Below are 13,402 nucleotides of genomic sequence, written 5' to 3' on the forward strand. Positions count from 1 at the left end.
TTTTTAGGATCATGTTAGGACATGGGCCCAAAATTGAGGGAGATAAAAAACTCAAGTGGGCCACACAACAGGAAACAGCAATGATCGAACGTTTACCGTTGAAGCATTCGTGGGGCCACAGAAGTTTTGGATCATGCTGATATTTTTATGTTTTCAGTTCATCTCAGTATTAATGACCTTATGAACGGTATGGATAGAAAATAAACGTCACGGTGGACCCAGGGAGATTTCAACGGTAGGAATTTCCCTACGCAATTTTTCTTATCGTGCAGCCCGTTTGAGTATGAGATCTACCTCAATTTTTGAGTTTATACCCTTGAATGACCTAAAAAAACAGATGTAGGGTATGGATTTCTCACAAACATCACGGTGAGCCCCATCTAGCTTCCAGTCGCAGGACGTTCATGCAAAGCCTTTCGCAGGCAATCCGCGTACAGCTTGCGCGGGGTGCGTACTGCGCATCGGTGGCGTTATGGTGCCACGTCAACTGGAAGGGTTGGGTTTCGGGCCACGGTGGGGCCCAGACCGGTGTCTCTTCTGTAGATTAGAGATGGCGGCGAAGTTCAGCCACGAGAGGAGCTAGCGGTGGTTGTCAACGGATTCAAGAAGCGATGGGGCGATTCGCGCGGGAGAAACTGAAGGGGTGATTCTCCGCATACGTGATACCTTGAGCACGTGTGAGATCTCGGCGGCTCAATAGGTGGGACCGACTTTGAACATATCCTGGTTAGAAACTCAGTCTGGCCTACTCATTAGGTGGGCCTGCATATTTGTGAGAATAATCAACGGTTGAAAAATACGATCAGCAACGTAAACGTGTGGCTCCTTTGATGATGGACCATCTGTTACGTGTGTAAAAGAAAGCATGTGTACCGAAATCATTTCTTCTATCCTGCGCCAATCACTATCTATTTTTCTTTGGATAGGATGGACACGTGGTACTCCACACGTATGAGATTTCTTAATTTTTATTTAAGACAAAGACTAAGATAATTTGTTCATGAAAGAAGTGATGCGTAATTAATAAAATAACAATCGGTAACAATCGTTTGCTTATAAAAATAAAAATAATAATAAGAAGAACTCGTGGGCAATTTGAATTATATTTCAAGCATCCGGATCCTCTGCTAACCATACCCGGCTGTCAACGGCCGGGCCCTTGAGTTAGTCTCGGCTGGTTTTTGAACTGGTCTGGGCGGGCTGTCGCGTTGCGCCTGCTCAAAATTATGACTTTGTCGGGCCTGAGCCGGACTATTGACTCCCTTAATAAATGGGCTGGTCCAGCAGGACTCGGATTTGGTAGTGACCGGTACGGGTTGATGTAGAATTGTACCGGAGTCAACTAAGTTGAGCTTGGTATTGATGGGCTTGGCTTGGCCTGTAGCTAATCTAGCTCAAATCTCACTCGGCTTGGTTCTCGAGTTTGATTGGCCAGCTCCGGTTAACCAGCAACCCAACTCAGTTCAAGCTGAATTTGAGCTTGTGTAACATTTTCTGTCTTCAATTTCTTACATAATGCAAAACAATAACATCACTTTATAAGTATTTCATTAAACACTCAGCGAACAGTATCACAATTAGGATATAATGACAATTTTATAATATAAAGTTTTTTTTTGTTTTTAATGATTTATTTCGTATTCATTTCTTCTTTACCACCAATCAATCCCACAAAGAATGTATATACTCGAAACAACACTTCATTGAGTTGTTTCATCAAACGCTATGGGAGCAGTATCAATATCAAAATAATTGTGTCACCAAGCCAATCCAATCCAAAACAATTTGAGTTGCGGTTTGAACCTAGCTGAGTCGAGCTCAGGCAAGCTTGACCACAGGTCGAAATTTTTTTGTGCACCACTTCGAGCAAGCTGACTAATCTAACTTTGACTCATGTACAACTCTAAATTGATGTTGTGGGCCCCACAATGATGTATGTGTTTTATCTATATCTATCCATTTTGCCAACTCATTTTAGACTATTATTTAAAAAATGAGGTAAATCCAAATCTTAGATGGATCATACAATAGAAAGACATGGTAGTTAAACACCCACCATTAAAAACTTATTAAAGACCGAAGTTTTAGATCAACCCCATGTTTGTGTTTTCCTTCGTTCAACGAGTTAAATAACGAATAAATATTACAGTAAGCCGTACGAACATTTTTAATAGTGGGCCTTCGATCACCATTATTTTGGGAATGGAATCCACACAGTGGGGCCCAGCTGGTGAACTGTGCAGATCTTCACACATGTTCCACGTCCAGAGGAAAAGTGCATTTAAACCATGTTTCGGTACCCTCTTTCCTCAAGTCTCCAAGATTCAATCGTGACATGTTACTTTGGCCGTCTTCGATTTCTTAATTCTTATACATGTGAGGACTTGAGTACTCGGGCGTGAACCTCACCATGCGTGTTTCACGGACGCGGATTGCCTGTGCGCCTGGGCCACAGGAAGTTCCTGTGGTCGGAACCAATGTGGGCTCGCAGAAATGCCCGTGAGAAATCCACTCCGTCCATTATTTAATTAACCTAACAATAGAATAGAATTCCACAAATCGAGCAGATTCAAGACTCATATGAGCCACACGACAAGAAACAGCGTGAATTGAACGCCTACCATTGGAAAACTTGTGTTGGCGATCAAAGTTTTGAATCATGATGATATTTTTTCATACAGTTTATCCCAGTATTAATAATACTATGAACGGTTTGAATGGAATATAGACATTATGGTGTGCTCCAGGAAGTTTTCAATGGTTGAGATTTCCATTTTCACTCTTTCCTATCGTGTGGCCCAACCTTATATTAAATCTGACTGATTTTTAGAGTCTCGTCCTAAACATGGGTTTGAGAAACTAATGGACGGAGTGGATTTCTAATGGATATCTCTGTGGGCCCTACATAACTTCTGACCGTAGGAACTTCCGTGCCTCCCGGGACAGCTAATCCGCGTCCGCATTTCACGTGTGAATGAAACGTCCTCGCTTCGAACTAGGGTGTCAATGGGCCGCGCTCGGGCCTGTAAATTAGAATTTTGAATGGGCCCCGCCCGACGGTCCGGATCGAAACAGTTCAAAATCCGGGCCAAGACCGACCACAGGTCCGGCCGTTGACAGCCCTACTTCAAACGCCAAAAGCAAGGACTCGGCTTCGTTGAATCCCTGACAGTGATGTGTACGTTTTATATCCAGACCGTCCATCCGTTTCTTCAGATCTTATAGGGTATGAGGCCAAAAAAGGAAGCATATCCAAGTCTCAGGTGTACCACACTAAAGCATATACAGTGGTGATTGACCTTTTGGATCAAGATGATTTTTTTGTGGTCTTTTCATCCATGTCGCTGTGCTTATCAACAGGTTAGATGGCAAGTAAGCATTTCAGTAGCCCCCAGAAACTTTTTAATGGTGGGCATCCAATCACCACTGCTTTTTGTCGTGTGGTCCACTTGAGATTTGAATCTACTACATTTTTGGACTCCTACCCTAAATTTATCTGCCCAAATAGATGGATGGCGTTGATATAAGAAACATACTTCATAGTGGGCCCACAGTCAGTGATCCACCAACCTCAATGCATTTGGGGATCCCCCAACCTGCGTCCGAAAAGCTAACACACCGCATGTGCCAATATAGCACATGTGCTTGGAAACCAAATGTTAATAAAGTGATCGGTCCTATGGTGGGCCTCACCATTATATATGTGTCATATCCACACCATTCATCCATTTAGAGAGATCATTTTATGACATAAACTAAAGAATGAAGCAGATATAAAACTCAAGTGAACCTCACCACCAAAAAAAAAAAAGGAAAAAGGATTGAATATCTACCATTTAAAATATCTTGCGGGCCGCAGAAGTTTTTGATCAGCCTGATATTTATTTTCATGGGCCCAATAAAAAATCAAGGCGTCATCTCCCTAGTCCCGTGACAAGTTACACTTTATCCGGAAGAGTTCTTGAGCCCAACTAATCAAAGGAAGCTACAGTCTACCCATATGAAAAATTCCAAATTATCGAGTGCTTGTAAGGTCTAGCCTTTTCAACAAGCCCAACCTGCTTAGTTCAATGCTCAGTAATGCCTCCACATCAAGTAGTTCATATCATATAAAATAATACCCATACACTAATAAATAGCATGCAAAACATAAGTTTAGTTCACTTAATGAGCAGTTATTGCTATTGGGGGTCTTGCACAAAACCTTAGGATCTAACTTTTCAAATCAAACCAGTATTATGGGATAATAAAGCAATGAAATAAATCAAAGCATGAACCACACCACACAAGAGATTTTTACGTGAAAAACTCTCAAAGAGGTAAAAACCACGGGACCTCATCCAGATCAACAATCTACTATGAAGTAGAACGTTACAACCTTCTTCACTCACGCAGGAGTGGATAAACAATAAGAGAATAAAAGAAAAAAACAGAGAAATCTCATCGATCACGAGGACGTAAAAGCGCTGAGATGTCGAGTGTACAATAGATCACCTCTACGAACATAACCTCGCTTCCATAAGATTCCTCTCTCTCTCTCTCACCTTTGATAGTCCTAAACCCTTTAGCAAACCCTTACAAAACCCTTACAAAGCTTTACAAAACCATCTTATATTACCTAGAAAGCCCTAGGTACCTCCTATTTATAGTTTAGGAAACTCCCTTTCACATAGGTTCGAAAACCGCCTCAAAATTCTGAATCCCGCACAAAATCGAACTAGAATTTGCGTAACCTTGACTAGTCGAGCAATGTCCTCGACCGGTCGAGCACATCCTTCGACTGGTCAAGCACCATGGGAAAAATAAACCCAAAGTCGCTAGACTTTGAATTGAGTTAGGGCTCGATCGGTCGAGTGAGGCTCACGACCGGTTGAGCTTAGGAGGAAATCTCATCAGTTGCATAGTTTTCTAAAAGGCTATCCTCATGTTAGGCCAACATTATATTCACATGAAAGGTTAGAAGTTATCTCTAATTGGACTTCAACCTATATTCCCCCTTCTAAATACCTTCTCATTATTAAACTCCAATCTTACATATGCCCACCCTTAATTTTTTACAAGGTCCACAGCAAAGGTGTATTTGAGATCTACTCCAAATATTAGATGTGTAATCTCATTTTAGACTAGAGGGAAAAAAACAACTAGGGTTACTTACTAATGTGCACCACACCAAAGAGAATAGTGGAATTGAATGCCTACCGTTGAATGGAGTAAAATAATGCCTAACACTTCAAAATTTCGTGGTTTGGCCCACATGAGTCTATGAATGTCCTTATTTTAAATGGATCCACTCTTCCTGTTGTTGCCCTTCAGATAAGTGGATTGGATCGCATATACAGACATAGGTGGGCTGCATACAATTTGGATGATTTTAATGGTGAGACTTCCCATCTTGACTATTTCTCGCGGTGTAGCTAACCTGAGTGTTTAATCCACCAGAATTTTGAGCCCATTTATGATCAAGCATGTCACAAGTATTTTTTATGGCCTATGATACATTGTTAACTGTCCAAATTCCAAATGCATGCATGCTTACTTAATAAGTGTAATTTACTAATTTTTAATGTGTACTCAAACTTATGACCACATGTTTAAACTCCTGTGAGTCGACTGAGGCACGAGTAAGCAAAATCAAAGGGTCTACTTGCAGGAAACGGATTGGCTACTCCCCCTGCCACCGGCCAATGGCTGATGGTGGGTGCTCTGTGGGCCCCACCATGATGTATGTGTTTCGTCCATGCCGACCATCTATTTTTATAGATCATTTTATGGTACGAGACTAAAAATGAGGTATATCCCAATCTCAAGTGGACCGTATTACAGGAAACAATGTTGAATAAACCTCGACTATTAAAAAAATTTAGGGGGCCATAAAAGTTTTGGATCAAGTTGATCTTTGTTTTTTACCTTCATCTGTCTCTATATGACCTAATCAACAGATTGGATGTCAAATAAACAGTACAGTGGGCCTTAGGAGGATTTTAATGGTGGATATCCAATCACTATTGTTTTCTTGTGGTGTGGTCAACCAGAGATTTATATTCCTCTCATTTGTCAGCAAGCCTTAAAAGGATCTATAAAAATGGATGAACAGAATGGATGAAACAGTACATCATGGTGGGCCCACAGAGCACCGACTACCATTTCAAGGGTCTGCACATGTTTCACACAGCATGGAATAAAACACTAAAATGTCCCTTTCGTTCTTTTAAATAATCAGTGACCTTTTCTCTCGTACTTATCACATTTTGATCACAACCAATTATTGGTGAGCCATAACTTCGACCATTGCCACAAAATAAAAATAAAAATAAAAATCTCACCAATCAAACAACACTATGCAATTAATGTGAACACAAAGAGTCATTGTGCACATATCTCTCACCAGTCACCATCCACCAATCCTAGGTGGGTCTTAACATCCACCATGAAATGGATTTTTGAAAACTAGAATTTAGAGATGCTTCTAGATTATGGCCATCTGTCTTTAAATGGTGAGAGGCAATGTGTGCACCAATCTTTCGAAGTGGTGCTCATAAACAGCCAGTCTGTTTTACTTTAGTTGACTTTTCTCATGACCATCCATTTTCCTGCTTGGAGTTTTTATCCATGTGAAATTTGGTATTAGGTATGTTTATACCCATTTTTGGTTCACTTTTATGTTCTACTTGTGTATATAAGAGAAAATTAGATTCTAGTTTTCTATCAAATTTACTATAAAAAATTTTTTAATAAAGCAAGTATTTCTCTTAACATTAAATGTCAAACTTCTATTAAAGCATCTCTATTTAACATTAAATACTAGAGTCATGTTAAAAGCATCATCTACGGATGCTAAACCCAAGTGACACATGGACTCCACCAACCTTCCTATGCGAGAGTCCATTGCGAGAGTCCTGAGATACGAAGACTTCAACCAAAAGCACGGTCCAAAAAAAGTGAGAGCAACTTCCTTTTACACATGGTCATACATGATAGGATATGCTAATGTAGAAAAATCAATGAGATTTGCACTATAGATCATCCAAATCCTTTATGATGTTAATTAAAGACTACCTCAGGCCACCGCTTCTCAGAAGTCCATATAAGTAGCACTCTATGAAGAGCTTTACGCTCTATGCCGAGTACATCTATCTACTTTTTCACTTTATCTTTCCTAACCCAACCTGATTCTAGCATAGATTATTACTTCATAGCGGCTCCCGCTACAATATCATATGAGTATATTAAATATCTGTAACCTTAAGTTGTTAGATTATGATTAATTGAGTTCTGATTCAGTCGATCATATTAATTCAGTCACATATATTGTAGAAAAATACCCTCAAGTGATCAATGTAAGTAAAGCTAAAATATAAAAGAAAATGGTAAAAAAGAGAATCAAAAGAGCTAAACCAAAATAAGAGAAAAGAGACACAGGAATTTACATAATTCGACAATATGCCTACTCCACGAAGTAGCAACACGGAACTTTCTTCTTTATTAGGACTTCACTGCCACAACAACATCATATTAACCAATTGACGCGATTGTCTGTTCCAACAGATGAATCAGGTATTTATCTCTCATTTATTTTGTTTTCTTGGTTGTTTAATACTTTGTCGATTGTAATGAGTCATACATGTAAATATTAATAAAATCAGCATTATTTAGCATTCTTTTATTTATTTGTTCATCTATATTCTTTTGAGAAATATCAAACCAAAGTACTTGTGAAAAATAAGTCCTTAAGTCCATTGACACAAGGTAAAAAGCATCCATTCAAACCTTTTCACAAATTGCACAGTTGTTGATCATAACTGGTGGTTAAGAGGAGAGCTAGATCACTGTGTCCAGTTTCTAATCATTCTGACTCAACGTAAGGGACACCAGCAATTCAATCAAACATTAAGTCGAGCAGAATCTAGCACACCTATGCATCATAAGCACACACAAAATTTGAATACAAGCCCTCAATCACAATTGTTATGGAAAATGTTTTGATTAAGAATATTTTAAATAAAAAATTATATATAAATATATAAAAGGTTTGTAAAAAAAAAACTTGGTTTTTTGTGTTTTGGAAAGTCTCGTATCAGAAAGGAGAGAAGAAAATTGTTCTTAATAAGTAGGGTATTGAGTACCTTACTATTTGCTTGGTGAATCAAAGGAGTACCAAGACTTGCACGTTCCAATACGAAGCACTAGAACACACGCGTGCACGCACGGGCATGGTCTCGAGCTCAGTGTGAGGGCATAGGCATGTGAGGCAGTGTAGCCATAGAAGCGTTACTGACACACTTTGCACATGCGCATCGTGTCCTAAATGGGTCGCTCCCACCAACCGTAGGAAGCCAATTAATTCACCGGATCACCTAAACATTAAGTCTAGCCACGTGATTTGTTCATTTATGGCCCAAAGCTATTTAACATATCACTGATTAATCAAGATAATCGCAACTAAATAAAGTCTTATCAAAAGCCGAGAGAACTAGGGGTCGGATCTTAGTTAACAAATCAAATTAACCTGCTCCTTTAGCCTAAGAACCAACGGTTTAAGATGATTATGATTGAATCACTGCTTCCACTAATTGTGAATAGGCCACATTATGAACTTAGCTAATCCAAACATTAATCATAGAGCACAAGAAATCTTATTGTCCAATTCATTCCAAAAATGTTTCGATTTTTCGAACAAGCTCTAAACTATTCGATAGTGGGCCATTAAAACTGAGACTATGGAAAAACGTTAGTCTTAGTGGGCTTGATATTTATCGCGGAACATTGAGCCGATATCACATTTCGAATAACTCAACTTGGACTCGCAAGGCTAATGCATGAGATGTATGAATATTTTTTAAATTAATCAAGAACTTAAGTTAGTTGTGTGTATCCAGTCTTTGCCAAAGTTGTGACTTTTCGATCATTAAATCGTGACCAAATTTAGGGCACCAACGTAAGTTAATACTCTACATATATCTGTATAATCACGGCCTCGATCGACCATTAGTGACCATCGAACTGACTTCTGATCATACTCGTCGATGGCACATCCAAATGGCAGGCCGATCGCATCCATACGTAGATCATCACTAGGGCTAACTATCCTAAGGTGTATATTGACCTCTACACCTCATAATAGGCTCCAAAAGTTAGAAACACCCTCTCATTAGGCTAGTATAATGAAAACATAGCTCTTAGGGTCATTTGCACCACTTCTAGCATTATATAAGGCCTCATTTGGGCATCCCCTCTCCTCATACGAATTTGTGCCCTAAAATTGGAAACGAAAGAGAGAATGAGAGAAAGAGAAGAGAAAAAAGAGAGAAAGAGAAGAAAAAGATATTATAAGTGAGGGTTGTGCACCCTTTTGTCATTCTCCCCTTCAACCAAAGCCTCAGGTACTCTTAGATTCTTTGTCAGATTCTTTACATTGGCAATCAGAGGTAAGATTTGGATCTCACTTTCTAATATAGGTATTCCTACATTTAATTTCATAGATCTTACAATAATCTTAATATTTTTATACGAATCGATGATTTTCCCTAAAACCCTAACCATAGTACAATTAGATTACATAATCCTCTCTTAGGGTGCGGACCATTATTTTAAGTTTCATTTTATCAATCTTTGATAGTGTTAGATAATGATTTTTAGTTGATTAAAGGATGTCAATGCTATTTGTGTTTAAATTGGGTTATTAATATAATCATAATGTTACTTGTTGATGGTAGCCAACATGTTTGATGAAATGTTTCAAAGAAATAAAACATTTACTATTAGAACTCTTGTATGTAAAATGATAAGTGATATTGATATACGTTGGGTTGTAATGATATATATTGAATTGTATTAATTCGTACATATGTTCGGTTGATGCACCCTATTATAATATTAAGTTGTCTCGTGATTATATTTATGTGTTTGATGATATGATTTGTAGTTTTGTTGATTGAGCCATGCAAAATACTAAGTGGATGACCCACTTTGCGTTGGATATCCCGGACTTGTACGGTCGATCAAGGTTGAATACGGATGACCAATAGTTGGAGCTACACGAGATGTTTCGCACTAAATGTCAGTTTTACCCGGGGTCATCCGTTATCGATCAGATCAGTTTAATACATGGCCCGATCATTCTTAAGTTTGGTAGTTGTATAACATTTAAAAGAATTTAGGATGCCACTATTACCATTGAATCAAGTTCATTCATAACTGTTAGTACATTACAATCCCACAAAGACTCGTGAACCGAGCTGTCGGCCTACACTGGGGTGTCGTGCTTGCCACATAGAGAAAACATTAGGTGATGAGTCCACCGTATTGGTAAAACATTGGGTGACGAGCTTCCCCGCACTGATCATTGAGTATCGATGAATGTTGCGATCTTACCATATTGTTAATAGTTTAAGTGGCATGCTTTCTCCACAATTGGGATTTAGGTAATGACCTTCACCCTAGTTATGATTGTCCTTAGGCAACAAGCCCTAATATTAATCCAATTGAGTTGTATGGACTATTGGGTGATGAACCCAAATTTGGATTAAGGAATACTAGTGAGGGGCTGCTACGTACCGTCACGAGCTACGTGAATTTGTTTACCGACAATTGATAGAATGGAGGTATCCTAGCTTCACCAACCTGCTTTTTGAACCGAAAATAATAACTACTTGGCTAATCATGCATATCGTTACATTGTTGGGTTGTGCTGCGGGCCAACCATTGTGCATATGTTAATGTCCTCGCTAGCAATAACGTTGATGTGGTTCTATATTAGTGTCGCTGATCTCGAATATTCATAATGTTAAATACTTTTAAGTTGTGATGTGGACCAACCATTGGGCATATCATCATGTCATCCATGTTGTCAGAAAGTCTTCAAACCAGTCCGCTGCTCGACCGATCGAGCAGACCGCTCGACTAGTCAAGGGAGCTGCACGACCGATCGTGGCCCGCTCGACTCAAAGTCTAGAGACTTGGGTTTTTTAGTGTCCGGGCTGCTCGACTGGTCGAGGGGATGGTTCGACTGGTCATGCGGGTTGCTCGACTAGTCGTGGCCCCCCTTCGACCAGTCGAGGTTACGCAGATTCGAGTCCGAATCTTGTGCGGACTGCGGAAATCTGAGGCGGTTTCGTAAGGGTGCGAAAGGAAAGTTTCCTAAATTATAAATAGGGGTCCCTAGAGCTATTCTAAGTGATTCTAAGGCTTCCTTAAGATATTCTAAAGGGTTCTAGGGTTATCAAAGGGTGTAGCAAGGGTGAGATTCGAGGTTGTTCGAATCGGGTAAGTCCCCTCTCTTTGTAATTGATGCTTTCATAGTGGAATTCTGTCGCTTTGTGCCATGGTTTTTTTCTGAAATGATTTTCCACGTTAAATCTGTGTGTTCTCTTGTGTTCGCTTAGTATCATTGTATTGCTATCCTAGATCTAAATCTGTGTGATTCCACAGAACAAATCCCCAACAAGTGGTATCAGAGAAATCGTTGGGGCACAGATCTAAATCTGCAGGATTAGTAATAATGGGAAATGGCAAGTTTGATATTGAGAAGTACTCAGACAAAAATAATTTTGAGTTATGGAAGGTTAAGATGATTAGTCTGTTAACCAAGCAAGGCGAGATTAAGGCTCTTGAGGAGCGAAAATCTACCATGAAAGATGATGAATGGGAAAACCTTGATAGTAATACTTTAGCCTCTATCCATTTATATCTCATAGATGAGGTCTCTATAATGTTTTGAGGGAAAAAATTGCGGTTAGCTTGTGGGCGAAGTTAGAGAACATCTATGCTAAGAAGTCCTCTAAAAATCGCCTACACTTAAAGCTACAGTGTTATACCTTCAAGATGGCAGATGGTGGAGATCTAGAAGCCCATATCAGCAACTTTAATAAATTGATGTACAAATTGCTAGATATGGAGGAAGTGGTCAAAGATGAGGAACAAGCATGTATATTGTTGAATTCTCTTCCTGCATCATATGAGTCATTCAAGGACACTACGTGCACCATGAACAAAACCCTGAGTTTCAACACTGTTATCTCAGCCCTTCAAGGGAATGCTATGAGAAAGCTAAACAACGACATGGAGACATCTTCTGATGCACTGTTTACAAGAGGTAGGAATTTTAAACAAGGTACGGGTTCTTCAGGTTCTGGATCCAAATCCAAGGGCAAGGGCAAAGGAAAGGTAAAGTACTGGAATTGTGGGAAGGGAGAACATATGAAGAAGGATTGTGAAAATCCTAAATCGAAGAGAGAAGATTCTGAGACTTTATATACGGAGGCCAACGCTGTCACGTCTGATGGATCGAGTGGATGTGATGGTAATGTTTTGTCTGTGTCTATTATTAGGTCATTATACGATGATCGTAAGGACGAGTGGATACTAGACACAGGGGCATCTTTTCACATGACTCCTCATCGAATTTGCTTCACTAGCTATAGGGGGTGCGATGATGGACAGGTATTTATAGGCAATGACATTGCCTGTAATGTTATGGTTATTGGTACGGTGCGTATTAAGATGTTTAATGGGGTGGAGCGTACCCTAATTGATGTTAGGCACATTCCTGATTTGAAGCAGAATCTGATTTCTCTCTGTGTACTTGAGGTAAAAAGATGTAAGTACATAAGTATTGATGATACTCTTAAGGTATCTAAGGGGGCACGGGTAATTATGAAAGCGCAAAGACTTGGTAACTTGTAAAGGTTGATCGGGAGCACTTTAAAAGGTGGAGCTGCAGTGGATGTAGCAGATTCCACCTTTGCACGTGTATGGTATGCTGGGTATAGCCACATGAGCGGATAGGGCAGGAAGGCTGAGACGCGCGGACAGGAATACAGAACAAGTGGAGCAACCATTGTGGGAAGAATCACATGGCATGATCGCAGGATATCGGTTAGGTACATGGACGACTCCAATATCGCAGGGGATTCCTCTTCTATTCAGATGGCTCTAAATGAGCCTGGTGCTGAGAAGTGTAAGGTGACCATGGGCGATGTGATGGATTCGTTGTACTAGACCGACATATAAGAGCTGAAGGAGCTTCTAGTGGGCCGGAAAGTGGTTGGATGTAGGTGGATCTTCAGAAGGATATAGCATAAATACAAGGCAAGGTTGGTAACGAAAGGTTATGCTCAAAGAGAAGGGATCGACTTCTCAGAGATATTCGTGCCGATGGTATAGCAGGTGTCTATTAGATCCGTGATTAGCGCTGGTTGGCCAATGTGATCTTGAGCTGGAAGGATGGATGTGGAGTCTGCACTTATGCAAGGGAAAGTGAAGAGCAGATCTACATGAAGCAACCAGAACAGTTAGAAGTTAAAGGGGTTGAGAAAAGACTTTGCAGGAGGTCGTGGTTTGACTTGTTGCCTAGGCAGTAGTTTGATTCCTTCATGGTGAGTCAGGAATTGATGACATGTAGATC

Source organism: Magnolia sinica, chromosome 11, assembly GCF_029962835.1.
Source record: "Magnolia sinica isolate HGM2019 chromosome 11, MsV1, whole genome shotgun sequence".
NCBI lineage: Eukaryota > Viridiplantae > Streptophyta > Magnoliopsida > Magnoliales > Magnoliaceae > Magnolia > Magnolia sinica.